Raw genomic sequence first — 23630 nt, 5'->3', positions numbered from 1 at the left:
GATACACCATATTTGTCTAAGGGATTACATAAATGATCTAATAAATTTATTTACTATTAGAAACAACACATACAGTCACAAAGGTCATCTCCAACAGTTGAATGACTAAACTTGATTTGAAAGGTTAATGTCCCTATAGTTGCTTGAAAACACCCTACAAGTCAATTTAAGTTAAATACAATCTTTTGTTCTGAATCCAGGATATTGCGAGTAAGATATCGCTTTGTGTAATGAGGAAATTTCTTATAAAGATTATTAAATGGAACTTAACCCTTTATAATATCTTTAAAATGAAGCACAATGTAATATAAATCATAATTCGTTTTTGGTTCTTCACGCATCTACACATGCATCCAAAAGATGTTTCAAACAAAGCATGTCAATAAACCCATGCGCTATCAAAATAGTTGAACTTGAATCTAAAAGTTTAACAACATATCTCTTGATGCATAAACAACACTCTCATATCAAAGTATTAATATTCAAATCATTTATGTTGTGTCCTTCATGAAATATTTAACTGGGAAAAGTCATTGAAAGCGTGCCTATGGAAAATAGGGTTTTATTTGCAAAAAAGGAAACACTAACAAGAATATTGATAACACTTGGCTCTTATAATCAAATCACAACCCAAAAATGACACCATGAAGTATATCACGACCTTAGTCTTCATTCATTTCCATATCTACACACACCTATTCACATATCCAAAGATACCACTAACGAAGTAAAATAATGAATCCTTGCAGTATTTAAACCAACTAAGCTCGAATCTAGAAAATACAAAGTAAATCCACAAAACGCGCCTCTTAATCAAACCACAAATAGTCAAATATACACATCAGAGCATAAAATAAACACAGGAACAGAAGAAAATCGACTAGGATGGTGTGCCCAAGCCAACTAGCTCATTGCCTCTAAAAGTTAAATCACAGAGAATAAATTGACAGACAATGAATGAAAGAGCGTGGTCTTAAGAAATCTATAGTTTGTTATATGAAAAATTAAATAGTGTAAATTGATCCTAGTGGTCACCACATGGGATCATCCAACTATTAGAAAATCAAAAAGGAAGAAATATTTTCTTATGATGATAATTACTTGTGATTTCTTTGAGTTACTATTTTATGTTAGTTTCGTCAAGAAATTACCAATACCAAAACATGAAGATCAAGTACACCAGATGTAGGCACTCAGCCGGGGCTAAAACCCCTCTATAGGGGAAAACCCAACCAAAAAACTCTTCCTTCAATAATTAAAAATGAGATGTACCAAGATATTATACCTGTTATCACCTGGATTGAACATCAGGCTGAAGGAAGGCAATGCCAGGGTGACCACAAATCACGCTTAGCCAAGTAGCTAGCCCTACTAGGCTAGGAGAGGGCTCTCTCCGTAAGGATCTCAGCCGAGATGACCGGATCAAGAAAATGATATTAGGCTAGGTATAGTAGCACAAGATTTGATTTGATTTTTGAAGAGTTTTGCTAGATCAGGAGGAGCCAAAAAGTTAGGGCAAGGAAATTAGGTCAAAATTACAGGGTTTCGATGGGGCAAGGTAGGCACAAGGCTCAGCACTCTAGGATTTGATGGGTGAAGTGATTCAAAGATAGGTGAGGAGCCAGAAAGAGCATGTAAGCAACATGGATTCTTCCTAAACTGAAGGAAACATAGACTGTGAATATTTTCCCAAAACAGAGCATAAATATTATGGGTTCTGCCTATCAACTTGAAAACATCCACCTAAAGAATATGATGATGAGATGGAGTCAAAAATACATTTTAACACATGAAAACATAAGAAAAACTGAATTGAATGTCATACCACATGGATCCCAAAGAAATAGCTGCAACTTTTCATTAATCTCCTACTAAAACTGATACAAAATGATGTCTACTCAAAGCCTAAGCATCCAACTGAGTCCAACCCATACAATGACTGAGGAAAAGCATCATATAGACCCCAAACAACTCATCCTAAGCTCAAGGGGTCAAATACATGAGAAGAGGAGTTGTTTCTAACAAGATCTGAACTGCAAACAAGAAAATAGGGTGGTCAAAGTGACTCATCCCTAACCCAAACAAATTGATACATTACACCTTATGAACTTGTTTTACCTGATGAATCTACCCTAGTAAGCTCTAGAAGCATCATAATTACATTCAACTGATCAATTACAAGAATAATTTCATGATTTTCCAAGGTGCAAGTGAAAATTGGGACAAAACAGTGAAAAATGGACAATTAGTCAAACACACAACACCAAGCGCGCCCTTCAACTTCAGCTACACTTTTGGAGGCCTTCCTGATGTCCAAATTGCCCCAAAATAGCTTGTGGGAAATCTCTTCATGTCTAATTTCCGAAACATTTTGCATTTGTGCATTTTGAGTTCATTTTCCTTGTCAAAAGTTAATTCTCCCAACACTGCTCAGCGCGCAGCGCCCAGGCCAAAAAGAGGGCAGAAAGGTCATTTTTGGGTTTTTTAACCTTTTGACCAACTAGTTCTTCCCCAAATACTTAGAAAAAGTACAAGGTGTATGTACTCATCACTAGAAACCCAAAAATGACCTTTTCCTCATTGGATGCCCCAAAAAAGAGTGCAGCGCCTATTGGGGTCCAGGTATGAATAATCTGTTCACCCTTTTTCCTACATTAATTTATCAATTCGGGTGTGTATCCTTTCAAGGCAACACGCAAGGTATATGTAGGGGAAAATTTACCATACATTACCCACCAAGGGTTCATGATTAATATTCAAAACATTGTTGTAAAACTGAACTAGGTAAATACTGAGGAAAAGCAATTACAGGAATTAACACGCTGTAACAGCAACTATGAAATAATAAACAACACACACAGAAATATGTTGCACCTGATCAGAAGAGCAGGCCTAGCTCTCTGATCAGGGCTGCATTAATCACAATGAAGAATGGAGCAGCAAAAGAGATGATATTTTATTAATCTGGAAAGAGCTATTACAATCTCGATGGGGAATCCCCCAATTACAGGAATAACTTGTCTTTAATACACAGAAAGGGAGAACAATATCTTTCCCCAAAACCTGGTAACCGTATACCTAGAAATATACATTAATTCGTAACGGCACCAACATTAGATAAACAAGATCAGTGAATGGTCCAAGAATGGTTCAGGGATCTGCAACTCCAGCTACACAGCTTCCTCCTGGCTGGTCATTGCTGTGAATTGTGGATCTGCTGCGGGAAGCTGCAAGATTGGTACCTGTTCTCCTGAAGCTGCGGTCAAACATACATTTTAGTGCTGTGAATAGGAAAAACCCCGTAGATTTACTTCATTAATAAAATATTCCAATAGATAGAAAAGGGGTAATTACCTTGCGGATTTAGCATAGTAAACATAGGTGAATAAGTGAAAAAAGGACAAAGAGAGGGATGGAAATGCAATAGAAAGATAACCCAATTTGGTGCCCAACATCTCCCCCCAACTAGCCTTTTGCATGTCCTCATGCAGTTCGCTACCTCCGCAGGTCTAGGTTTTGCAGACTGTTGGCTTCCTGGAGCTGAGCGAGATCATACTCTTCGGCCATCTCTGTCTCTGGAACTTTAAAACCATCTGAGAGGAGGAATTCCTTCCACCAATCACCCAGAACATTATACGCTCGGGTGTAATTTTCCACTGGCAACCAGATAGTGGGGAACTGGAACCAGATCCCCATCCACTGGACCCCGCATGTTTGGACACATGCCACATACATGGGCACTCTGGTGAGTGCTCGTGCAAAATTTGGTACTCCAAACGGTTCCCTGTTCCGGACAGTTGTAGGTGACATCACCCATCTTTTATGATAGCAATCAAGGGCTTCATCTTGAAATGTGACTAATTGTCTGACACAAAGATCAAGGCACCATTTCTGTGTCCTTAGCATCTTTTCCTTATTTCCCTCAATTCCCAAAAAGGTGTTGTGTTTAGTGAACATGGTTATTGACCTTTCATGTTCTCCTCTTACTATAAATGGCTTTGTAACCTGATTGGACTCAAATGTATTAAAAGCCTTCTGCCAGCTGATCTGATTAAAAGTGTAAGAGGTGAGAGCCCTTAAATGAATGTCCCCCACATATGGGACCAGGTTAAATTCTCTGTCCATGCGTAGTAGATACCCATGCATGTAAAACTCACACATCAAATGCTGAGTTGGCACGTCATGGTTCCTCATTATGCGGAGGAATTGTACACCATCCTCTATTTCATAACTAATCTCATTCTTGATGCTCTCCATGTAGAATAAAAGAAAACATTCATGCAAGAATAAAGAATAACAAGAAGCAGGGGGACGACATGCCATCACCTCTTGCACCAAGTTAAACATCTGCTCCTTATCAGTTTTCAGCTCTGCCACTTGCTTTTCCAACTGCTCCATCTTGAGCTGCTGCTTCGCATGCCTCAATCTCATGACATCTATGCACTCCACATATTCAAAAATGGTTGTGGAGGCTCTTTCTTGAGTTCTTCTGACCTCGCTTTGATACCAAGCTGCAGTGGATTTCCAAGTCTGCACTTCGGCCGCTAGGGCATATTCCCGGTCTTCAAACAGTCACTCGACCGGCTCTGTTTGAGAGGCAGCAAAATTTGTGGCTATCTGGTCCACCTGAGTCTTTGCTTCTACCACTGTTGCTTTGGACTTTTTGGCCTACCACTTTTATTTCTTCATCTGCTTCTGCAATTTGTGTACATGTTTCCTTAGTTTCCTGACCTCCATATTAAGCTGCATTGTTTCTTTAAATTGCAGTTGGTATTTTTGTTTGACAGGGAGTCTTCGTTGTTCACAGAGCTCCACCCATTCTTGCTTAACCAAAACTTCCTCAGTCTCTGCAGCTGGAGATAAATCCCCCAGGGCAGCTTCTGCTATGCCGACTGTTGAGTTTTCCTCCACTGCCCATTCTTCCTTGATTATTTCTTGCTTCACGGTCTTCTCACTTAGCCTTACCATTGGCTCATTCATCGGGACCGCTTCACTTTGTCCCTCCTCTTCGCCAACAGCTGCTTCCCTTTGTTGTGTGCTCACCACGACTGGTGGTGCCCTTGCGAGATGCTCCCCTGTTAATGTGTCTGCTGGAACCCCTCCTAGTTCCCTTACCTCAGGGACCTCTGCCTCTTCTCTCCTTTCAGGCTCCGAAGTGTTTGTTACCTGGGCAGCATCTGTCCCACCTAGTTGTGGTCTTTGTGATAAATTCAAAGCAAGAGGAATGACAAGATCTTCTTTTGTGCACCGAGGGGAATGAGATACCCTTGCTCCTCTTGGGATAGAAGAGAAAAAGGAGAATTGGCAAGGATCTTCAGTGTTTAGTCCCAAGGTTGACACTGATTCTTGTGGGGCAATGCCAGCCTCGTGCCCTAGTTCCCCCAGAGCTTCCTCCATAGGTTCCATAGTTTTCTCAACTCCGAGCTCTTCTTGCCCTAGTTCCTCCTCTTCCATTGGTCCTATGGTCGGGGTGGTCACGACCTCTTCTTCATTTAGGTTGTCCTCCTCCATTGGCTCCACAGTGGCAAGAGATCCTTGTGCAATGTCAATTGTTGCGTCTTCCATTGGTTCCACAATTGTGGCTTGCTTTTGGGGAGCAACCTCTTCTTCAAGATCTTTGACTTCCATCTCCATCTCCTCTGACTCCTCTTGGTCGACATAGTCATCTCCTCTTGCATATTCTTCCTCCATTGCTTCTGGTTCATCTTCCCTGGCGGCCACAGCGGTTGCTATCTCTTCCTCCGTGGAATCCCGAAATAGTTCCCATGGGATCGGGATTCATCTAATTGCATTCATCACCAATAGCTAGACCAGCCCGTGGTGGGTAATGACCACCATCACCTGTCGCGACCTTTGAGCCGAATGTGCCATCAGCTGAAGACTTCTTAGTAAGAAATAAGGCACATTTAATGAAAAGGCCTCTGCTTGGGGGAATCAGAGGTGAGCTAGTATTTGGAGATGATATTTGAACACATTGGAGTATCTCCCATCACAAGCTATATATTTTATGACAAACTCTGCTACCCCTCCCCATGGATGCAGTAATGAGTTTCGATCGTATCCTCGACCCTTCTAGGCGATGCTTTCTCTTGCCTGCAAAAAGGCTTCGGGAAACTCCGGGAGGGAAGTCCTCCTTGAAAACCATCATTGTCCATTTTGAGGGAGCCCGCTAACTTCTGTAATGGCTTCCTCCGTAATAGGGACTTTTATCCCGCAGACCCAAGAGCTTTCTTCTCCCAGGTTGAGTGCGAATTCTGTCGTAATTTCCTCATTCGACCCCCTCAACCTATCAAAGTAGACATTCCAACCTGCATTCTCAAAGACCTGCCATACCTCCTGATTGTTTTGAACTCTTGTTGTATCTTCTGGTTCATGTTGAACAAATCGTCCACCCATCGTTGTAGAGGTGAGATCAGCACGACGAAAACAGTTAGCTGGTAGGGGAGAATGAGAGGGACCCAAACTGTTGGCAATAGTAATAACGTCATGGTCACCTCGAGGAAAAGATGGAACAGTACTGGTATGTTTGAGAAATCTCATAGAATGATGGCAAGTTATGGTGGTATGGTTGGATATTTCCAGTGGTTTAATGCAACGTGTTGGGGAGGTGACTAGTTATGACTCTTTGCATACGAATATGCATTCCAATGCGTCGAGGTCATGATTACGAAGTACCGTAATCATTAGATTTAGTTTGGTGTGGATCATGTGACATGAATGCATTTTCATGGTACGCCGTCGTTTATTATGACAGTTCCCCCCCAACTTAATTACGGTTGTCCGTGACACATATTGGTGTCTTTTTGGAATATTTTAATTAAATCCATAAAAGTCAGTGGAGACGTACCTGGGGACCTACCTTGTGGTGGAGTAACAGCAAAATGTCTGATGAAGTAACAACACCAGTGGAGTAACAACAACTGCTTAATAGCAGCATCGGTGGAGTAATAGCGCCAAGGGTTACATTTCTCCTGGCCATATTCCTTTGTTATTCCTGCAAAATACAAACAAGTAAGTAATAACAGTATATTTTTTTATTTTATTTTTAGGACAGAGTGAGAGTGTCCTTTATACCAACAACCATTAAACCAAATGAATCAGAAAGATGTTTGACAAAGGCATCTCTAGAGGCTGGACGGTGGTATAGCTTTAGACAGTGTCCATTTACTAAAAACGAAGTATGATTCCTGTCTATTGTAATTAGTCTAACTATTCCATTGTCGAACATTGCATCCACTTCATACGGTCCCATCAAACGAGTGCAAAGCTTGCCCTTGCAATCTTTAAATCGGGAGTCATAAAGTAATGCCCAATCCCCCATATGAAACACCTTGCTCTTGATAAATTTATCATGCCATGTCATTCTCTGTTGTTGAACAATAGTAGTTTTCTAGACAGCTACTGATCAAATCTCGTCCAACTCATTCAGCCTTTCCAGTCATTGTTTTTGTGCTTCTGATAGGTCTAGACCTACTTCTAAAGCTGTTATAAGTGTATTGATCTCAAATTCTACTAGAAACAAGGGGGATTTCACATAAACTAACTCTAATGGAGAAAACTCGGTTGTGTTCTACCATGTTGTTCTATACGCCCATAAAGCTTCTGGAAGTTTATGTGCCCAGTCCCGGGGATGACTTGCTACTGTTTTTGTCAAGATATTTTCCAATATCTTGTTTGTAATTTCTACCTATCCATTCGCCTATATCATCACCTGAGACTCAACTAAATCCATCAACATAGCCTATATCATCACCAAATAAAACCCCATATATCCCTTGAGCATCGAGTGATATGTTTCCTAATATTGTTAAGGCTCCGTTACAGCAAAATGCACCTAATGCCCATACATGCACCACCCATAACTATAACATTGTAGATGAATTGGCATAGTCCCTTGATACTGTGTTAGTTGTGGAGGTCCTCCAGACATTTCTACTTTCCAAATCCAAATGTTGATTAAGAATTTGGTTATTCAGTGATGCATTGTCAACAAAGGAATATCCAAATATATGATGTCCACCTAAGTCTAGTGAAATTTCAACTCATCTAAACTTGTACTATCTAGAATCACCTTCCAAATGTATAATAGTCACCTCTTGCAGTCGAAAGGCCTATACAAGAATTTCCCCATCAATATTACCAAAAAAAAGGTCCTACTGAATCCATAGGTTATTAATTCCTCGCTCGAATATAATTACCTCTTAGTTAATAGCTTCACGTATGCCATGAAGGTGATCTACTCATCCATATACCACACAATGAACTTCCCTCATAATGGGAAGATAGTCACTTTATACAAACGCACATCTTATGACCCTAAGACTTAGGTTAACCCTTGATAGAAATCAATTTATGGATATACAAATATTCCACATTGCTTGGGGCTTATTATGGCCTACTTCCCACCTTTAGTGCACTAGGATCCTCTCATGTGTTCATTGTTTCCATATCCCTGTTAGGTCCCTATAATACTAGTGATTACCTCATTACTATTGTAGTTGTATCCCTTATTAATATTGTTGTGCCCCTATTGTCCCCATATTGTTATTACTGTGTGTTATAGACGTATTTGGGAATTGCAACCCCAATCACATATGTCCATAAACCAAGGGCTTCTAAACCTCTAAAAGTGTTATTTCATACCCTAAAGGATCAAGGTCAACTGATTACATCATTTCCCAGAAGTTCTCCTAAAAAACTACTCAGAACTAGTCAAAACTGGACCATCTCACCTGCTCCATGGTCAGGGTGCAATGCATCTCACCTACTACACATGGGAGGTGCGATGCATACTGAAAATTCCTTCTATAGGGTGCGATGAGCGAGAATAAACAAATGGCAGAGACAGTTTACTAAGTGGATGATCAAGGAATCTTCTAAAGACTTCTCATATGACACTTTCCTCTCAGAATTCGCCTAGGAATGAGTAAGAGATCAATGAAATCTCCAAGTGGAACCAAGAACTATCAGTGGAATGACACTAATCAAAAACCGAGAGCTGACTCACACCTCTGCAAATATCTATATATGGATCCCTCATCTGAGAGATCTAAAGGCTAGAATTTTGTAATTTGCAAGGAAGTGTTGTTGGTTTCTCTTTGAAGACATTGTTGGGTGATCTTGCTTTGTATGAGGTGAAGAGGGATTTCATGCTGGGAGGATGGCGCTGGGTCAGACCAATGGGTTGTAATCCTCTCTTATACTACTTCTATCAATAAAGATATTTGAGTTTTCCTCCATATTCCTGTATATCTCTGAATCTTATATTGATATATGCATTTGTATGGTTAATATACATCTGATCCTATATTATTTATGGTTATAGATCTCTATGCTTGATGGTATTATGCTGCTTTGACTCTACAGGTGCTCTTTGAAGCGGGACAAGTAAGGAAGGAGTGGCGAAATTCTATCAAAGGGGAAAGAAAACAAGCAAGGAGCCAAGCGAAAGACTGAGGTTGGTACTCTCTGCTTCTTTCTCATCTGTCTCTCATAAATGGCGTGGAATCTAAGATAAATGGCGTGGAATCTAAGATAAAGGGCGTGGAAGATAAGATGAATGGCATGGAAGCTAAGATGGATGATTTGAAGATAGATTTGAAGACAGGCATGGAAGATTTGAAGACAGATTTGACAAGGTTTCTACAAGAAATGCTTACTAATGGTGAAAGGGTAGTAAAGGAAACTCATGATGAGAACAAAAGAAATGTTAATCATGATTTCATAGACTCTAATGTTGGACCGAAGACCCACCATATTCCAAAAATCAATATGAGGAAGTTTGATGGCAAGGATCTCGCAACATGGATATTACAAATGGAGCAATTTTTCGATCTCAATAATGTGCAAAACACAAAAAAGGTACGTATTGCAACTTTATACTTGGAACCAAATCAGTTTGTATGGTATCAATGGATTTGCTCTCGTAAACAAATTATCACTTGGGCAATTTTTACGGAAGAATTGATAGCACATTATAAGGATACAAAAAGCAACACTTTTTTTAGCCAATTGATAAGTCTCAAACAAAAGGGTTCAATAATGGAGCACATTGAGGAGTTCCAAAAATTGAACATCAGGGTAAAAAATATTCAAGAGGAGCATAGGATTGATGTGTTCATAGGGACTTTAAAGGATAATATCCAACATGATGTTCGCCTTTGGGAACCTGATTCATTAGAGAAGGCATTCAGGTTAGCAAGAAAAATGGAAAGCAGAATTATGGCAACCAGGAAGCATACCACTCACAACTATAAAGATGGAAGTGTTGTTGCCCCTAGTCTTCCACAACCTATAAGGTTGACACCACAACAATTGGAAGAAAAAAGAGCAAAAGGGCTTTGTTACAGTTGTGATAGAAAATACACTAAAGGTCATAAGTGTGCTGAGAAGAAATTATTCTACATCGATTGTGAAGAGGAAGAAGAAAAGGAGCAAGAAAGGTCAAAAGAAGAGGACATACTCCAAGAACAAAGCCTAGATAAAGAAGAAATGAATCCGACCATATATTGTAATGCATTGGCTGGAATTACCACTCCTCAAATCATCAAGATAGAAGGACAAATCAAGAAGAAAAAGGTAATAGTGTTGATTGCTTCAGGAAGTACCCACAATTTTATTCATTGTAAGATAGCAAAAGAATTGAATTACTTCCTATATCCAGCACCAGAGTTTCAAGTGATGGTTTCAAATGGAGGAATGATAAATTGCTCTGGAAAGTTCCATAATATCAAGCTATCCATGGGAGAATATGTATTGAATAGCCCAATGCTTTCCATTCCAATGGGAGGTGCTGATGTTGTACTAGGAGTCCAATGGCTACAATCCTTGGGTACAATAGCTTTTAATTTTCAAGAACTTTTCATGAAGTTTTCTGTGGAAGGAAAGGAAGTTGAATTAAGGGGTATTGGAGGGAAACCAGGAAAGATAATCAGCTCTAACGGTATGACAAAGCTTCTAAAAAAGGAACAAAGAGGTGTAATTGCACAATTATGTTCGCTAGATGTTTCCACATTGGAATCATCTATTTCTCCAGATCTCCAAAAATTCTTGGACAATCATTCCAAGGTATTTGAGACTCCCAAAGATCTCCCACCTATTCGTGATCATGATCATGCTATTCATCTGATTCCAAGAAGTGTTCCTCCAAACATCAGGCCGTACAGATATCCCTATGCCCAAAAGAGTGAAATTGAATGTATGGTTGCAGAAATGCTAGAGGCAGGTATAATTCAACCTAGTCAAAGTTCTTTCTCTGCTCCAGTAGTATTGGTGCACAAGAAGGATGGATCATGGCGCATGTGTCTGGATTATAGTGAGCTCAACAAGCTCACTATTAAAGATAAGTTTCCCATTCCTGTCATTGATGAATTACTGGATGAATTGCATGGATCAATTTACTTCACCAAGTTGGATCTTCGTTCAGGATATCATCAAATCATAATGAAGACTAAAGACATTCCGAAAATAGCATTTAGAACTCATGAGGGTCATTATGAATTTTTGGTCATGCCTTTTGGCCTTACCAATGCACCTTATACATTTCAAGGTTTGATGAATTCCATTTTTAAACCCTTCCTTAGAAAATTTGTGTTAGTATTTTTTGATGATATACTAATCTACAGCAAGTCTTGGAAGGATCATGTTGAACATGTTGACAGGGTGCTACAACTATTGGAGGAGAAACAATTATATGCAAAAAGATCCAAATGCTTCTTTGGAGTACAAGAGGTGGAATATCTAGGTCATATTGTATCTCATGAAGGAGTTAAGGTAGACCCTAGCAAAATTAAAGCCATTAAGGAATGGAAAATCCCCACATCCATAAACCATCTACGAGGATTTCTCGATTTGATAGGGTATTATCGGAAGTTTGTTAAGAATTATGGGAGAATAGCAGCACCTCTAACAACATTATTGAAGAAAGATGCATTTTCATAGACTCCAGAAACAACAAAGGCCTTCGAACATCTTAAAGAGGTAATGTGTCAAGCACTGGTCTTAGCTACACCGGACTTCACAAAAACCTTTATTGTGGAATGTGATGCTTTAGGAAATGGAATTGGTGTTGTTTTAATGCAAGATGAAATACCCATTGCTTTTGAAAGTCGTCCAATCAAGGGAAAGTTTTTACACAAAGCTATTTATGAGAAGGAAATGTTGGCAATACCCCATGCACTTAAGAATGGTGATCCTACCTAATGGGAAGACACTTCAAGGTAAAAACGGATCATGATAGCCTTAAACACTTTTTAGAACAAAGATTATCCTCTGAAGAGCAACAAAAGTGGGTCACAAAGATGTTGGGTTATGACTTTGAAATCATCTACAAAAAAGGGAAGCAAAATGTGGTGGCAGATGCACTCTCAAGAAAGGATGAGGATGTGGAATCATTGTTGTGTGCCATTTCTATTATCCAACCAGATTGGATAAATGAAGCAATTGAGGAATGGAAGAATGATGAAGAAGTGTGGGCACTTATTCGAAAGTTACAACAAGATTCCAGTACATCTGATACATTTAGCTGGCAAAATGATTCGTTATGGTACAAAGATCACTTATACCTCTGTAAGAATTCCCAACTAAAACAAAAGATTCTTATGGAATTGCACACTTCTCCCTTAGGAGGGCACTCAGGATTTTTAAAAACTTACCACAAGGTTAAGAAGGAATTTTTTTGGATGGCCTAAATCGGATATTCAAAAGTTTGTGGCAGAATGTTTGGTTTTCCAACAAAATAAAGTTGAAACAATTAAGACACCGGGTCTATTACAACCTTCATCCATTCCAAGCCAACGTTGGGAGGAGGTTTCAATGGATTTTATCACAGGTTTACCCAAGTCTGAGGGAAAGAGTGTCATCATGGTGGTAGTTGACAGACTTACCATGTATGCACACTTTTGTGCATTATCACATCCATTTAAAGCCAGTACAGTTTCTACTGCATTTATGGAAACAATTCAAAAGCTACATGGAAGCCCAAAGATTATTGTAAGTGACAGAGATCCCATTTTCACCAGAAATTTTTGGATAGAATTATTTTCTTGTCTTGGTACTCAGTTAGCTCATAGATCATCTTATCATCCTCAATCTGATGGGAAAACTGAGATAGTAAACAAATGTTTGGAAGGATATATTCATTGCTTTGTATCTGATAAACAGACACAATGGGTCAAATGGTTGCCTCTGGTTAAATGGTGGTATAACACTTCCTTCCATACAACAACAAAAATGACCCCATTTATGGCACTTTATGGATATCAGCCACCATCCATCACATCATATTTAAGAGAAAATTCTAAGGTTCAAGCAGTGGAACATCACATCGAACATCAACAACAAGTCCTCCAACTCTTAAAGGATAACCTCATGTTGGCACAGAATAGAATGAAACAACAGGCAGATCAACACCGCAATGAAAGAAGTTTTGATGTAGGTGATTGGGTATTCCTACAGCTACAACCATATAAGAAAATTTCCCTCAAGCAAGCTAAGAAGGATAATAAATTATCACCAAAGTATTATGGTCCGTACAAGGTGTTGCAAAAGATTGGTACTATGGCTTACAAATTGGAGCTTCCTGCAACTTCTCGATTGCACCCAGTTTTCCATGTTTCATGTTTAAAGAAGGTTATAGGAGACAAGCTCCCAGTTCAAACAATATTGACAGAACTTGACGAGGAAGGAAAAATTATATTGGAACTGGAAGTAGTCATAGAAACAAGAACTCAACAGCTACGAAATCGATCAATTTCGGAGTATCTTATCAAGTGGAAGAACTTATCCGCTGAAGATTCCACATGGGAGGATGAAAATTTTATACAGAAGCATCTCGAACTACTCAAGCGTTGAGGACAACACTTTTTTGAAGGAGAGGGGCATGTTAGGTCCCTATAATACTAGTGATTACCCCATTACTATTGTAGTTGTATCCCTTATTAATATTGTTGTGCCCCTATTGTCCCCATATTGTTATTATTGTGCCCATAGAATCCCTCTATTGTTATTTTTGGCTTTATATTATTATTGTTAGGTCGACTGGGTTATATTGTGACTCCTTAGACTTCTATATATAGAAAGGAGGTTTTGTCATTTGAATCATCCAAGAATTGTTCATTTATGTAATGTAAAGGAGGTTGCCTCCTTGAAGAGGCTGAATTCTAATGCATTGATCTATCTTTTCTATCTTTTTGTGAGCTAGTTTCATAACAATTCCAAACTTCTCAATGGCCAATGTCCTCCTTTTTGCAGCTAATTATTCAACAATCTACATCTACAAGTTCCACACTTGCAGCTTGGGACATCCTCCCTAGTCACTATAAATATGGCTAAATTCCTTTCCTAATCCCACCACCGAGAGTAGGTAGCACACTAGTCCTGGCCACATTGACTTTACTAAACATTACGTTGGGGATTCCAATATCGTAATTGGATCTTCCAAATCTTTTCTTACCCTCTCAGCTATAGTGTTACATAGAATTGATACTCATTCAAGATATTCCTACAGCCCCATCCACTACTTTAGTTCCAGTCTAACCCAAACCAGATTCTAATCTTATTATGCGAGGAGTTGGAAAGGGGGGAGTATAAGAAGAAGGGGGGACTAAGAATACATCTCAAGCTATGGCCACCTAAAATGTTGCATTAAAGCCTCCACCTCCTTTCTCTTTGTGTCATATTCATGTCCATGCTACAAATAATTTCTCTTATCTTCCTAAGCTCAAGGAGCTTACCAACTTGAATGATACAAAACCTAACCCAATGTTCCAGTAGTATAGGACACTCTTCCTGAATCATCCATGTGTAATAAATCATTATCCACAAACCACCCTTAGACTTAGTGCGACACATACAGCCACTACTCCCACTGGTACCCTAGACTTCCACATTGTTATACACTCATTTTCATGAAATAATTGCAAGCAAATTGTAGTGGAGTCTCTAGTCCTCCAATTGTGTCACTAGTTCATCTTTTATGCTAGGGTAGGGGACCAATCAACCAATCATTGAGATTGGTCCCCCCGATGTGTTTATGGCCAAGGATACTGTGTACATCCTCTACCTTTCATCATTTATGGGATCGACATATTCAAACTCCACTTTAGCGTTTGATCCGAAATACACAAAAATTCCTTCTATGTTCCATGTCGCTTTGGTATCAACACCAATGGAACTTCAATCCACTAGTCTTCTATCTACCACTATATATGTTGAGAATATGAACCACATCTCTTGTCCCCATGACAATGATTTAGGATTCACTTGCTCTTCCATTTCAAGTGATACCTTAGGGTCTTGTATCCCCATATTTCATTTAGATGAAGGCATCATGGAGTCCTTTAGCACATTACAATATCCATCGTGTTCCTACCTTTTGTCACAACAACCAACACCCTTAGACCACTATGCAATGGAATGGAAAGACTTCATTCATGGTCAAATAGATTGGTTTAAAAAATCCATCCCTGTTGTAGATGATTTCGAAGAGGGGAATATGACAAATATTTTACCAACCATTAACATGAATATATCTACCAAACTTGGGTTTGAGAAAAACATATCACTGGAGGAAAACTATTAACCTAAAGAGATTTCCTCCTACACAACCTTATTTAAGGAGTTCCAAGATATCTTCACTTAGTCCTACTATGAGATGCCTAGACTATATCTAGCCAATATTGAACACCAAATCCACAAATGGCTAGATGGCATTCTTCTCCATCAGGGAAAAGGCCTATTCACACCACTAGAAGAGATTCCATCAAGGCTAAAATTAATAATCTCTAGAAATTGGGATTCATATACCTCATCACTTATACATCTTGGGTCTCTAACAAGGTCCCATTTATGAAAAAGTAACGCACTATTTGTGTCTACATTGACTTTCATGATCTAAACAAAGAATTTTCTAAATATAACTATTCCACACCATTTATTGGTCAGATCATTGATGTGTGTGGGCCACAAGGTTTTTTCCTTCATGGATGGCTTATCGTGCTATAATCGTATCAATATTTCATCACAAGGCAAATATAAAATTTCCTTCGCTAGTCTTTGGGGAACTTTCACATATAGAGAGATTCCATTTGAATTGAAAAACATGAGAGCCACCTTTTAATGTGTCATGCCATATTATTTCAATGGCATGGTTCACATTATTCTTTCCTAACTTGATGATCTCATTTCTCACCTATATTGAAAACAATAGAAGAATATTTAGTGTATCATTTATTATCACAGATTAATTAAATTAATTATTATAGAAGAGATATAAAAAAGAGGTGTGGCATGGTCACAACTTTTAGCATAGAATGGATTTGAAGAAGAAGCTACTACAAGAAATCAAAATGGGGATTTTTAGAAAAACAAGGTTTTTCGCCAAAATATTCAAAAGAGGAAGTTTTCAAAATGATAAAGATTTTCAAATGAGCGAGGAATCAAGCTCACAAATAGAATTAATAAAAATGAATTCACCAAGAAAATAGAGGAGTTCAAGTTCGAAGGTAACTCCACCACCTTAGGGTAGAATTATGAGAGGAATGGTTAGGAAATCGAATCAAGCTTATGCAAAGGATAAATCCAATGATGAGGAACATAAGGATGAAATTTCAGTTTTTTAAATTCCACCACAGAAGCCTTGTATCCAAAATTCCACTACAAAACCTCCACCAAGTCCATATATAAATAATTATCAATAATATTTTTTGATATTATAGAGTCTCATGAACTTGAAGACAAGGTATTATCTCCACATTCTTCTAATAATTTTCTCCTTTCAAAGTTATAAAAGAAAGAAAATAAAATCAAGAAACTAAAGAAGGAAATTATAGAATTGGTAAATCTAGATATATGCATTAAAATTGAAAATGATCTATTCAAAAGTCAAAGTGTCAAGATAATAGAATAACATGAACAATTGAAGGATGATTTCAAGTTATTGAAGAAGCAAGATATAAAATGGTACAAATAGAATCAAAGAATGAAGACTTTGAATAGGATATTGAAGATCAAGGTAATGATGTAGATGCCAAAAAGACAAGGTAGTGCACCATCAACATCCAACTTAGATCTCTTCATAGAAGCAATAGAGAATGAATAGAAAAGGATGTTAAGAAATTTTAACAAACGTTGAGTCGTATTGGGCCACCTAAATATATTATTCCCTGAGTACATGCAATATCTTATGTATGGGGGCAATGTTGGGCGTCTATTTTGACGATGTTATTACTAAAATTTGACCCTAATCCTATTTTTTTGACTTCCATAAAACCCGTTTTTCCAACCATTTTTATGATTTCAATAGGATAAATCGTGTATAATAGAATCTAAAGTTAATAAGTTAACTTTATTAATAAATTTTTGATTTTGAGAAACTAAATGTCATTAAATAGTCATTTTAATTAGTTACAATAATTTCAATTTCCTATAATCCATTGCTTGCACAAAAATGCTCTTTTAAAACTGAATCTGCCACTTGGAGGAGATCATTCATCTTTGGAACATGGTTTGGTTCATATTCTAGATCCATAAAGTTAAATAGTATGATCAAGGGATTGTTGTCAACATCAGAATTAACGCTAGTAGTTGTGAAGTTAAAAATGCATACCAGATTTTGTGGGATCACGATTTCATACACAAGTGCCATGAAATCGTGGTAAAATGGTATTCCACGGATTACATAATGGAGATAATTAAGGATTAGTGTGGAATATTAGCAAAGGATGCAAAAACATTTGATCCCTTTTTTGCAATGCCCTACTTGATCTTATTATCTTACATTATCTTATTAGCCTGCGTGTTGAGTGATTGAATTTTTGTGCTTGATTCCAATAACTATTATTAGTATACTTAGGAGATATGTGTATGCTAGCTACATACTCACACCTCACATGGACACTAATATTCCAAAGGCTTAAAATTTAGATGATAACAAAAATAGTTAAGATTGATTAATGGATAATCTTGATAATTAGTGTTTAATTAACCTAAAAATATTGACTTATAATTATTAAGTAATATTGGTATATACCTATTATTAAATATTTTTGAACCTGTAATTTTATTTTATGGCTTAATATTAATATTTTATTATTTAAGTATTGTTCATTTCCCAAGGTTTGACAAGTTGTCTCCTCAAATTTATTTTTGAATTTATTACTAATATTTCATTTCTCAAAGTCTCACAAGTTGTCTCAAATTTATTTCTAAATGAAATATTAATATTTCATTTCTTAATGTTCACGAGTTGTGTCCTAAAATTAATTTATGAATAAGATATAGGAAGGAAAGTCAAGGTCATTAAATTAAAAGGATGGGGAGGTATTCATGGCCTTAATGATAGAGGGTTGAGGTGGGTGAGTTGGGCATAAATAAAGGGAAGGAGGATGAAAGAATAAGGGGGATCCTTGTTCTGTATGTTGGCATTGGAGGATTTCATTTTGGAGGGAGAATGTGGAGAAGGAGGGGGGGAGAATGTGGAGAAGGAGGGGGGGAGAATTGAGAGAAAAGTGGGAGAACTCGGACTTGGATCTATTGGAGAGTTGTATCTAACTTGGACACATTGTGGATGCTCTTGGACTTAGGCTTGGAGGGCTAGGGAACCTATGGAGGTTTCCTAGGATAGGAAGGTAGATAGACATTCCTAATTGGCAGGGTGGTAAATTCAATTGGGTAGCCCCAACAAGAGCACCTAACCAAGCCACTGGATCAGGTATTCCTCCTTTTATTATTTTATTTGTAAATTAATATTAATCAAATTCCTTGCATGTTAATTATGTTGTAAATCTAATTTTACTTGTATATTATTAACAAATAATTGTTGTGTTATACATGTTATTTTCCTTGCTGTAATTAATTTTAGCTTTGGTAGAAGACCTTTGTCGGGTCCTCACATGTGGTATGAAAGACATATTCAAAATTTAAACCCTAAACCCACAAAAATTTAAAGAACGTGAAATAACATGCTATAGAAACTCGTACTTGTAGTTATGAATAAATTGGATCTAGTTTTCTTGCTCTTTACATTTTTCTAGTAAATAATTATAACGTAACTTGGGAACCCTCATCCACTCTCCCAACAACATTGTAAAGCATTGTACCTCTTTAATCACCTAAACATGATCTAAAAGTAGTATAATTTCAACATTTCTTGTGATTGTGGTGCAAGGCCTCCCTAAAATCTTAGATAAACCTATTAGCCAAAAAAATTCAAATTCAACCTCATCGTTGTAAAGAAGTCGTTAAAAACTATAACAAGACAAAGTTTTCCATCCATTTTTCCCGAAGGGAAACAACCAAGGTGTTGTTGTGCATTCTAAAGGGAGACTCGAATTGGAGAGTAGTTGGGTCTATAAAATCTCTAGTCTACAAGCCCAATGTTAACAAGAAAGTCACCTTTTCTCTTGTTTTTCAAACCCTAAAACAAAGCCCAATGTTAACAAGAAGGTCACCTTTTCTCTTGTTTTTCGAACCCTAAAACAAAATTTTTGTTCTTGAGTTCAATCATTCATTTCCACCCTAAAAGTTTTGAGATTTATCTTCAAACCCGGCAAGATAATTATATAATAATAGTATACAACCCTCAAGGTGATTTATAAATTGATTGATAGCCCATGTAATTGATTGATTTATAATTTATAAATCAGTGATCGCTCTTTAATAAAATTGTAACTGTGATTGAGTGAAGCCTAACGCAATGGAGTCATTCTCGAATGGATTGACATTATGGATATATTTGAGTTGTTGAAACTCCAAACTTGTATGCAACTCCATACTTATGAGGCACTAACTCAATGGATTCTTTTTCAAATAGACTATGAGTTATTATCATGGTAGCAATATTCGGCTGTGTTAGCCTGTATGGAAATTCAACAATAGAAAATTAGGTGATTTTACCTGTACAATATGCATATGATATGGTAAAGTTTTCCTAATTTATTGGGTGTTCCTAAGGCTAAACTTCTTCTAAACTTTAGAACTAGATGCAGTGCATAATAGAGTCATAATGGATTCATATGTTTTCTATACCACATCACATACAAATTAGTGTTCGAGTTCAAATCTTAGCTAGATTATTAATCTGAATCCCAGCAGCAATACCAATCAGAGTGGGATATAGCCCTCATGGTCGGTTTCCACATGATCTAGCAAGTTGCAGCAACAAAATGAGGGCAGCAGAAGAGGATTTTATGATTGATCATGCAATTCATTGTCATACTCGGCATGTCGTGGCATGCAGAACATTGTTCCAGCAGTTATTTGGACTTTGTGGCAGAGCTTTACGACTTTGATTACCATTTCATTATTGTAGATCTTGAAAGCTTGCGGTTTCGGTAATAATCTTGGAAAATAAATAAATAATTGTAAATCTAACATAGATTAGAGCGCAGATATCGTGAAAATTAACTCCATTGGGTCTTCACACGTGAAGGTGACATAGGTGAATCGACTCTGTAGTGTGGCAGAGATAAAGTTCTATTTCAGTAATTTGTACCACATTGTTGCGTTGTTGTCCCGGGTGGTTGGGACAGTGCAATATTGCCTTCAACATGTATCACATGTTGAGTTGCTGTACGCAAAGATTATATAGATTTGTTGGATTACCATTGATTAATACAACATATGTACGAATTGTATGATATTGTAATATATTGTATTATGATATAATATAAAATTTCTTCATCAAGGATTTCCCCTCTGAAAAAAAGAGTTCTACTTCAGTAACTACCTAGAAAATCTTCAAAATGGGGGTTATGTAAAGCCAAATAAAAATTGCAATATTTTAGTCAAAATATTCAAGTCGCAATTTTATTACGTGATTAAACCTGGATGAAGTTCCACACGTGGTACTTAATTCCCGGACACAAGATCAATGCCGTGAATTTTCAGTTTATCATTTCTAAATACTTCCAATATGATTTTTAGAATGAACGATGGCTCGACCTGAAACTTAATATACAATTTCGCACCTGTTTACAACGTCTTATTGTTTCTCTCTTCGTATATTTGAATAGTGATAATATATTTTTGCAGTTACCTTTTCATTTTGTAACCTACTTTCCACGTGTTCTTGTTTCTCTCTTGGTATATTTGAATAGTGATAATATATTTTCGTATCTACCATTACATAGATGAGATTACACGTTTTCGTAGTTTTCTTGGTATATTTGAATAGTGATAATATATTTTCGTATCCACCATTACATAGATGAGATTACATTTTTTCGTAGTTTTTTTTTAAGTTTATAGTAGGATTTTTTATTTATTCATAAAAAGCAGATTGCAGTCATAATAGATATTTTGTGGCCTCAACCTGTCCATCAGGAAAACAAGTTTCTTGTCCATCAGAATGAGTTATACACCATCCAAAATCTGAAGTTCTTAAGTTTATCAAACTTAGCCTTATAGGCCTAAATGTCTAGAACTGAGTTCACTATTAACCTACTAATAGCAGTGCTACTTAAAGACATATACAACATCAAAATTTAACAACAGTCACAAAAACAAAACAAAAAACATCTAGAGCTAGTCCTTTGAGGACTCCATTGGAGTTGGGTCCTTTGCACTGGAACCCAGAATATCTGACTGAGGCGGGCACCTGATGTGTCGTTCAATACGACCCAACTGAACATTTTGTTGTTGAATTTGAAATTGGACAAGTTGGAATTCCTTTTGGATTTCTTGAAATCTTGGATCAGTTTTAATGAAACTTGTGTTCATAATTTCTCTGGCCACTATATTCCTCATCATCCAGTAGAGATGAATTGTTTGTTTATACTGTGTAATCCTATCGCGGGTATTGCCAGGATCCGAAACTAATAGCCTCTATTCTTCCTCTTGTATCTCCTGCTTGGCGGGTTGGTTGAGGTCCGCCTCCCAACCTGCAATCATCTGTCTCACCTGGGCAGGGTTGCCTGTGACATAAGCTTGAGTCGCAGCACTGATATGTCGAGCTTGTGATTTCTGGCCAGTTTGCCTTGGCAGTTGCGAGGAGGAAGCTCATCTTCCCTCCCTAGGTGTTGCATTTCAGTGATGTCTACGCTACAAGATCTCGTCATTCTTGTTTTTATTAGAAAACATGATTTTATCAGGTTATAATGTTTTTCTTTTATAATCTTGTTATAGTGGCCACTAAAATATTTTTTCCCATTATAATATGTTATAACAACCTTTAAAATACTTCTATTCCATTATAGTAATAGGAGTATTTTTCTCTCCAAATATATAAATATTTATATAAACTTCTCTAATCCACATAAGTTTATTACTTAAAAGTGTCATGTTTATTATTCCTCTGAATATCAAAGGAAAATTTGTAAAGCTTTAGGTTTTCAAAAAGATTTTAGTATTTTAGCCTTTATTGCAAATTAAAGAAAGTTTATTCGTGGAATTTTGGTAAATAAAATTAATTGAAGTGCCCCTTTCTCAAATTTGAGATAGAATTGTTCTAAGAGGAGGTTAAAATAAAAATACACAATCTATAACATATGTTATTATTGAAGCATAATGTTTTAACTTTATAAATTGAGTTAATTTGTTTTAATATTTTTATTAATTTGGAATGCTCAATTTTAATTTCCTTTATCAGAGATTTTGTTCTTTGACACTTGACAAATAGATATGATTTTATTTTGTCTTAATGTCACCTAGTGGTTGTTGGTTAAACTTTCAACAACAACGAGTTAAAAAGTTCATTCTCTTCCCTTCTTTAGAACTGCTTGAGCCATCTTTTTCATGTTCTAATCATCACAAAAGTTATAAAAAAGAGGCTATAAGTTCCAAAATTTTAACAATTAATCATTATTGAAGGAGGAAGTTATAACATTCCAAATATTTTTCATCACATTGAAGGAAAAAGTTTAGTAAACTTGAAATACGTAGTCAGGAAACATATACTAGAAAAATAAATTGTGTTTGTCATTAGTATATCAGTCACTGCTATGGGCACAAACTGCCATCAAGATATGACTCACTACCAAAAGATAAAAATAAAATAATAGTATTCGCCATTGTTGTAGGCACAAATTTCCATCAAGAAATAATTCACTCCAAAAAAATAAAAATAAAAAAATAATAGTCGACATTGTTGTGGGCACAAATTGCCATCAAGAAATAACCCACTCGAAAAAAATAAAAATAAAAGAAATAATAGTCGCCATTGAAACATTGATAACCATATCTCTAGGAAATGATTAAGGTATCCTCAAGCATGCTACCAATAACCATGGAGCGAAGCTCATACAATTTCCTAGACATTAAATGCGGTGGTGTGTGACTTCATAAAATAACCATCCATGAAGGATGCACAGGGATATTGCTATACATTTCGTTTAAAATACCCTTCAGTCTAAATCCAAGTTAAATTATGTACAATTGAATAAATTAATGCAATTTATAATATTTGTTTTACTTTAACATAAGTGATATAACTAGTATTTGCACCAAGAGGCGCAAAGACACGCCGAAAGTGTTTTGGGTTTTTTTCACCCTTTCGAATATATATATATATATATATATATATATATATATATATATATATATATATATATATATATATATATATAACATTCGAAATAGAAGGGTTTCTAATATTTCACTGCAGGGTGGGGGTCGAATGGTCGAATGGGCTAGGA

The sequence above is a fragment of the Pinus tabuliformis genome, chromosome 7 (assembly GCF_031772625.1).
Source record: "Pinus tabuliformis cultivar Carrire ecotype Pingquan chromosome 7, CPIR1, whole genome shotgun sequence".
In the NCBI taxonomy this organism is placed as follows: Eukaryota; Viridiplantae; Streptophyta; class Pinopsida; order Pinales; family Pinaceae; genus Pinus; species Pinus tabuliformis.
This window is presented reverse-complemented; position numbering follows the sequence as displayed.